Below are 7,052 nucleotides of genomic sequence, written 5' to 3' on the forward strand. Positions count from 1 at the left end.
CTCAGAAATCTGCCTGCCTCTGCCTCCCAAGTGCTGGGATTAAAGGCATGCGCCACCACTGTCTGGCTTGATTTCTTTTTTCGTATTTGTAAATTCTTTACAATAAAGTTTTAATTTTGGGGGGCTGGAGAGATGGCTCAGCAGATAAGAGCACACTGACTGCTCTTCCAGAGGTCCTGAGTTCAATTCCCAGCAACCACATGGTGGCTCACAACCATCTGTAATGGGATCTGATGCCCTTTTGTGGTGTGTCTGAAGACAGTGACAGTGTACTCATATAAATAAAACAAATCAATCTTTTTTAAAAAAAGTTTTAATTTAAAAAAAAAGTTGTTTGGTTTCCATTATTGTTTTTACAAAATTTCCCTCAGGCTGAGATTATTTTCTCTTAATATTTTTATTACTATTATTATTTATATTTTTATATTCTAGTCTCTGTTAAGAAAAATTATATCCACACTTTAAAAAGCATTCAAACAAAAGAAAAAAAAAACAACAGGACACTGATTTGACAAATTTGATTCATTCATACAAGAGAATATTACTCAGACACATGCCTTATACCAACATTTCAGTCAAAGAGAGGCTGCCTGTACATCAGTGGTACCAAGAGATTTTAATGAAATGGGGACAAAAACGAGTGACTGGAGCGACAAGAGGAAAAGAACAGAGGAAAGGAGAATGGGGAAAAGGAAAGAGAAAAATGGGCCAGAGGAAAAGTAAAGGATAGAACTCTAAGAAAACCCAGGGGAGGGGTCCAAGGCTTCTCGGACCTTAGCAAGTTTTGAAAAAGAGGACAAGCTTACGGAATGAGAGTGTACAGATCGCCAGAGTGAGTTCTGAGACCCCCAGGGCAGACACCCACTGAGTCAGAAAAACTCGTCTGCCTTTTGCCTCAACTTGCCCAGCTGTGTTTGCCCGCACGGGTCCTCCAGACTGGCGTGTTTATGTTTCATGGCTAAACTTAAAAATTAAGAAGGCTGTAAGGTAAAAATGTTATAGTGAGTGAAGGTTCCTTTACGCTTGAAGTAAGGTTTTTTTGAGGTACTGAGGATCCAGCCAGGGTTTGGGGACCAGTGTATGTAGAGTGGCTGATGTGCAGGGTTCAGCAGAGCTCAGCCATCTCCCAAGAGAGTCCTAGTCCTGCAGGCTCCAGTCACAGGAAGGGCTTTGTCCAGGTGTTATGTCTCAAACTGTTGGACTGTAGTTTTACTCTACACTGTCTGTGTCTACATTCATAACTGCTTACTGTTATGTTACTGTTGCCTACAGTATTCCCCATAGTAACATGCTGCGCCTAAGAGCAAAAGGTTGTACCACGTGGCCAAGGTAGGCACAGGCTACACCATCTTGGTTTCTATGCATATACTCTATGAGAGTGTGCAGCCATGAAATCATCTAGTGATGTATCTATCAAGGTACCATCATCATTAGTGGTGCATAGTATATATTACTATGAAAACAGAGACTTTCCACTATGCTATGATGTAGCTGTGCTGTAGCAAGAGGGTCCTTAGCAAATGTTAGTGCCACACATTTGGACTTTTCTATATCAAGAATCATGAGCCAAAATCAACCTCTATTTATTTAAAAACCAAACTGTGTTAGTTTTATAAATAAGGGGCTGGAGAGATGGCTCAGCGGTTAAAGAGCACTGACTGCTCTTCCAAAGGTCCTGAGTTCAAATCCCAGCAACCACATGGTGGCTCACAACCATCTGTAATGAGATCTGATGCCCTCTTCTGGTGTGTCTGAAGACAGCTACAGTGTACTTACATATAATAAATAAATAAATAAATCTTTTAAAAAAATAAATAAGTAAGGGCTTACATTGTGTCTATCATATGTTAGCGTGTCAAAAAGGGCACAGAGTAGGTTAGACATATAAAATAAATACCTTTTTACTGTACACTGTGTCTAAATCCATAAATACTCACTGTTATGTCACAGTTGCCTACAGTATTTAGTATAGTAACATGCTGTGCCACTGTGTAGCCCAAGAGTAAAAGATTGTGGCATATGGCCAAGGTACGCAGAACTTATGCCATCTGAGTTTGTACAGGTGCACTCTATGCTTTTCAGAATCTTCTGGGGCTGGAGAGATGGCTCAGCGGTTAAGAGCACTGACTGCTCTTCCAGAAGTCCTGAGTTCAATTCCCAGCAACCACGTGGTAGCTCACAACCATCTGTAATGGGATCTGATGCCCTCTTCTGGTGTGTCTGAAGACAGCAACAGTGTACTCATATACATTAAATAAAACAGACAGGCCATTAAAACAAGAGTCTGTGTGGCTGAATGATGCCTCTTAAAGCAGGAGTTTTCAACCCATGGGTGGAGACCCACATGTGTCTCAGTTGTCCTTCCCAAGGGGGTTAATATGGCCGCTTAGATAGCGTGCACTTGGCATAGCGCAACTGCTCAATAAAATGCTAGTCATCATCGTTATTATGGCTGAACAACTGGCTGCAGTTCACATCCACGTCCACGACTGTATTTAGTTCTTATAAAACTCTGAGCATCATTAATCATGTGTTCTGTGCAGACTTCTGGAAGAAGCCTCGTGAGTTGTTTAAAGTTGCAGAGACTGGGTGGGGAAGCTGGGATCCTAACCCTTTGGAGGAACCCTTTGGTTCCTCTTACAGCCGCTTCTCTTCTCCCAAGCAGTGAGGCATGGAGGGCTTTGACAAGAACAGAATTGAGGATGCAATTTACAGGGGTTAGAAAGGGAGAAATTCAGGCCTGGGACTCTGAGAAAGGTTGCATGCAAGTAGCCCTTGGCAGTTTTGCTGGCTTTAAGTTCTGGTACCGGAGTTATGCGGTGGGAGAAGGAAGGCAGAGAAGGTGGGTGATTTGGCTATCAACACTACTGTGCGTTCACTAGCTGTGAGCTGTTAGAAAGTCCTGCCTCTTCTCCAGGACTGTGTCCTCAGGGACTGGTGCAGTGGGATGGCAGGAGGGGAGGAGGGACCATTTCCAACTTCAGAGTGGAGCAGGCAGGCTGGCCGGCTGCGGGTGGGGGGTCAGTCATTCTGCATGAGTGGCTTTGTGGTGACAAGGACTAGCTGGATCAGAGTGTGTAAGTCTGTTTGGGCTCCTCAACTGGGCTGCAGGAAGGTGGGGGACTACTGGGGTAGGACCTCTCTTGGCAGAAATCACCTTGATGCCAGGAGCTGCTGGTGTGTAGCAGGAGGACACAAACTGTCTGGAGTCCTATCCGCTAGAGGGCGCTGTCTCTTCAGAAGCTAGGGTTGAGTGCCTGCACCCACCGTGTCTTACCAGGGTCTGTGACTCCAGTTTGAGGGCACCCACCACTGTCCTCTGGACAGTGTGAGCACCAGGCTCACGTGTGGTGCGTGTGTGTATAGGCAAAACATTCATAACATATAAAATTAAAAAAAAAAGGAGCCTAAAATCACTAAGACAAAATGTACAGGATAACCAAGGAAACAAATTCTATAAAGACAGTTGTTAGAGTTATAGAATGTGTAACAGAAGAATATCTATCCTTCAGACCTAGTGTCCATCTGATAACTATCGTAATTTCTCCTTTTAAGTTTCAAATATTTCATTTTACGGATATGGCTGTTTTGCCTGCCTGCATGTCTGTGATCTCTTGTGTGCCTTGCGGAGGCCAGAAGAGGGCATCGGATCCCCTGGAACTGGAGTTATAGAGGTTTGAGCCTCCACGTGGGTGAACCCAGTCCTCTGCAGGAACGGCCCCTAAGTGGTTACTCCAGCCCTTGTCTAGCTTAACGAAGTGGAGACAGCTGTTAACAGCTGCTCGCACATTTGAGAATGCCCACGTTCTCTACCAGTGGCAGGTTCTCCTGTGGAAGCAAACGGCAACTCCCTAGCAGAGACCGACAACCGCCTCTGATTCACAGGCAGAAGGTTCTTCCCCCAGCCCCCACCGAAGGAAGTAGCTGGAACTGAACTCAGGGAAAATGGTCATTTCTTATAAACTCAGGAATTTACCGGCTTACTCTGCCCAGATCATGCCGATGCTAGAGGCTGCCTGTGCCGTGTCATTTCGAGTGCATGATACCTGGGACATGAATGTCCCTCAGAAACCTCACAGAAGCAGCTCACAACCCAGGCCAGGCCCCGGGGCTTTAGCTCAGGCTTGGCAACCATTGGTAGCTTTCTTGCAGTGATCATTATCTCCTTTATATTTATAGAAAGACGTGTCTTTCATCTACTGTCTTCTCATGAACACAGAACCAAAGAGAGCAGCCCGTGGGATTCAGCATAGTGTGTGAGCTAAGCTGGTCAGGCTTAATTCTAAAGTGCTCACCGAGACTTTGAGACTTCCCTCTTATGAGTATGGTGTGACTCTTTCCCATTTAAGGTGTGTCTGAACCAAGCAACCAACAACTTGAAGCCCATGAGAATGATGAGCACACTAACCATCTGGCATAAGTAGTCTCTCTCTGTTTCTGTCTCTGTCTCTTTATCTCTCTCAATCTCTCTCTCTCCCTATCTGTCTCTTAATCTCTCTTCTGCCTCTCTCTTCTCTCTCTCCTTTCTCCCTCTCCTTCCCCTCCCCCCCTGTTTTTGTTGAGACAGGGTTTCTCTGTGTAACCCTGGCTGTCCTGGAACTCACTCTGTAGACCACGCTGGCCTCAAGCTCAGAGATCCACCTGCCTTGTCTCCTGAGTGTTGGGATTAAAGGCCTGCGCCACCAGCTTCTGAGGGGGGCACAGAGAACACTTCTTTTTGCCTTTGAGAAGCAAGCTTCTCCCTGGCCTAACTGAAAGCTCTCCCCCCCACCCCCATCCCCCATGTGAGCAGTTCTGCCAAGCATTCCATCTCTCCTCCCAGAGCCCAGGTTCCCCGCAAGCCTTCTTACCTCAGGACAGAAGTTCTTCCTTGCTCTCAGGCTGGGGGCTCACACTGATTGTGTTCTGGGTTCCCAGACTGGGTCTTTTGCTCTTGTTAAAAACCTATCTCCCCACTTCCGTCGCAGCTCGACCTTTCATGATTAATCTTTGAAAAACCACAGAATGGGTTTTTAGCAGCGAGGGGGTCTTCCTGTCTTCCTTTCCCCCCACCCCGGTAGTTTTTACTCTCTCCTGTCGCTCCATCACACCCCCCTGACTTCTCTTTCTCTCTTTTGAAATGCACTGAGGTTCAGAGAAGACTGGGAAAAAAACGACTCCTTAAAATAGAAGGCATGAGAAGGAGAACATTGGTTACAGGATGACCAGAAGACATGCTCTCGGGAATGAAGGGCTACATCCTTTCCTGTGAATACCTTTTGATTTGAGGTAGGGTCTTGTTAAGTTAATGTATTCCAAAAAGGGCTTTTATCTTTTTAGTCTCAAGATGTCAGTCTGACACTATGGTGGGCAAGGAATGGCTATTTGGAGGCACTAAAAATAGACAAGACCTGTAGCCCTAGGACTGGAGGAAGATCAGAGGTTCAAGGCCAGTCTAGGCTAGAGACCCTGCATCAAAACAACAACAACAACAACAGCAACAGCAACAACAACAACAAGACATCAAAGTTGGCCTGGTGTTAGATTTATACTTATGGCCAATCAGTCCACAGCCACCAAGGAGCAGGTCTCTGAGAGCTGGCTGTGATCCTTACCCAGAGGATGCTCAGAGTGCAGCCCATCTGTTATGTGGATTCTGGGCTCTCTGCTGCTACAGGGAGACAGTCACCCTACAGAAGACCCTGTCTGTGAGTCAGTAAACACGCTTCCTGACACACCTACCCACCTGTATAATGGGTACACTTCAATTAAAGTAACCTCCCCCCACATTTCTTCCACATCCTGGGAGCTACACATTCTTTCCCTAGAATTTCCTTCCCCTGTAGCCTGACCACAGGCTCATGCTATGGAATCTTCCTCCTCTGAGACCCATAGAAAAAGATGGGTCTCTGCTTCCCAGGCCTGAGCTTCCATTAGAGGCCTGCCAGGCTGTCTATCTATCAGTGAAGCTAAGGGACTAAACTCTGCTCACAACCCAGGCTGTGCTGGTCTTTGCTTGTTTGTATGTAGAAGGCATTAAAAACTCATCGAATAAACTTCTTAACCAAAAGGACAATCTGCCACATTGTACTCCTGGAAACCCACGTGAGAGGCCTTTTCCACGGCCAGTGCCGCTTCAAACACTTGGATGGACAAAGCGGTTGCTTTCTCTTGTCTCCAGCAGCTGCTACTGTAATGGGCCTGCCAGAAACGAGACACTGTCTCTTCAGTTGACTATCAGACAAGAAGTAGAAATTTCCCCAAGAATCTTATGCTGGGAGAAGGAAAAGGCCCCAGCCTGAGGTTGAGATTTGTCTCCTAGAAGATGCTCTAGAAACGTGTGAGGCCACTTGATGGGGTGAAAGCAAAGCCCAGAGAAGTGTCAACGGACAGAACCACACCCTGATGGGGACTGCTCAGCTGCGCATGTCTTTGGCCCTCTATATTATATTTTTAAAGATTTATTTACTTTGCGTATATGAGTGGGTTTTGTTGTTGTTTTTGTGCTCGTCTGGTGCCGACTGCAGGCCAGAAGAAAGCACGAGATTCTCTAGGACTGGAGTTGTATATAGTCAGGCGTAAGATGTCAGGGGCGTACTGGAAACCAAACCTGGGTGTTCTATAAGAAAGCAAATGCTGTTTAACTATGAAGCTCCAGTCTCTGAGCCCTCCTCTAAACTTAGCTCTCACTTCAGGACCCCAAAGATGGATTTGAAAGGGTTACTGGATCTCTTTGTCCTTCTTCTTAATGTGGCCACATTGAACAACACTGTGTTTTTTGAATTTTACTAGTAATTTGGATGTTTTAACTGGTGTCTTGAGGGTGCAGCTGTGACCCTAAGTTTAGTAACACTATTGTTATGATACTTGCAAATAGTCCCCTTCCTTCCTTCTTTCTTTCTTTCCCTCTTCCTCTTCCTCCTCCTCCTCCTCCTTCTTCTTCTCCCCTCCTCCTCCTCCTCTTCCTCCTCCTCCTCCTTCTTCTTCTTGTCCTCCTCCTCCTCCTCCTCCTTCTTCTTCTCCCCCTCCTCCTCCTCCTCTTTCTCCTTCTTCTCTCCCTCCTCCTCCTCCTC

The 7,052-nt window shown here is 46.0% G+C and overlaps 1 protein-coding gene across 2 annotated transcripts in view; it reads right to left on the reverse strand.

Moving 5' to 3' along the window:
• The window catches only part of Cd160 (CD160 molecule), a 16,181-nt gene extending 11,266 nt beyond the window's left edge, over nucleotides 1-4,915 (reverse strand). For both annotated transcript variants that reach the window (XM_031374915.1, XM_031374914.1), the window contains exon 1: nucleotides 4,851-4,915. The gene's annotated coding sequence lies outside the window, so the exon portion shown is untranslated. The remainder of the gene's footprint in view (nucleotides 1-4,850) is intronic.
• Nucleotides 4,916-7,052: the final 2,137 nt, after the last annotated feature.

This window comes from Mastomys coucha, unplaced genomic scaffold, assembly GCF_008632895.1.
Source record: "Mastomys coucha isolate ucsf_1 unplaced genomic scaffold, UCSF_Mcou_1 pScaffold16, whole genome shotgun sequence".
Classification (NCBI taxonomy): domain Eukaryota; kingdom Metazoa; phylum Chordata; class Mammalia; order Rodentia; family Muridae; genus Mastomys; species Mastomys coucha.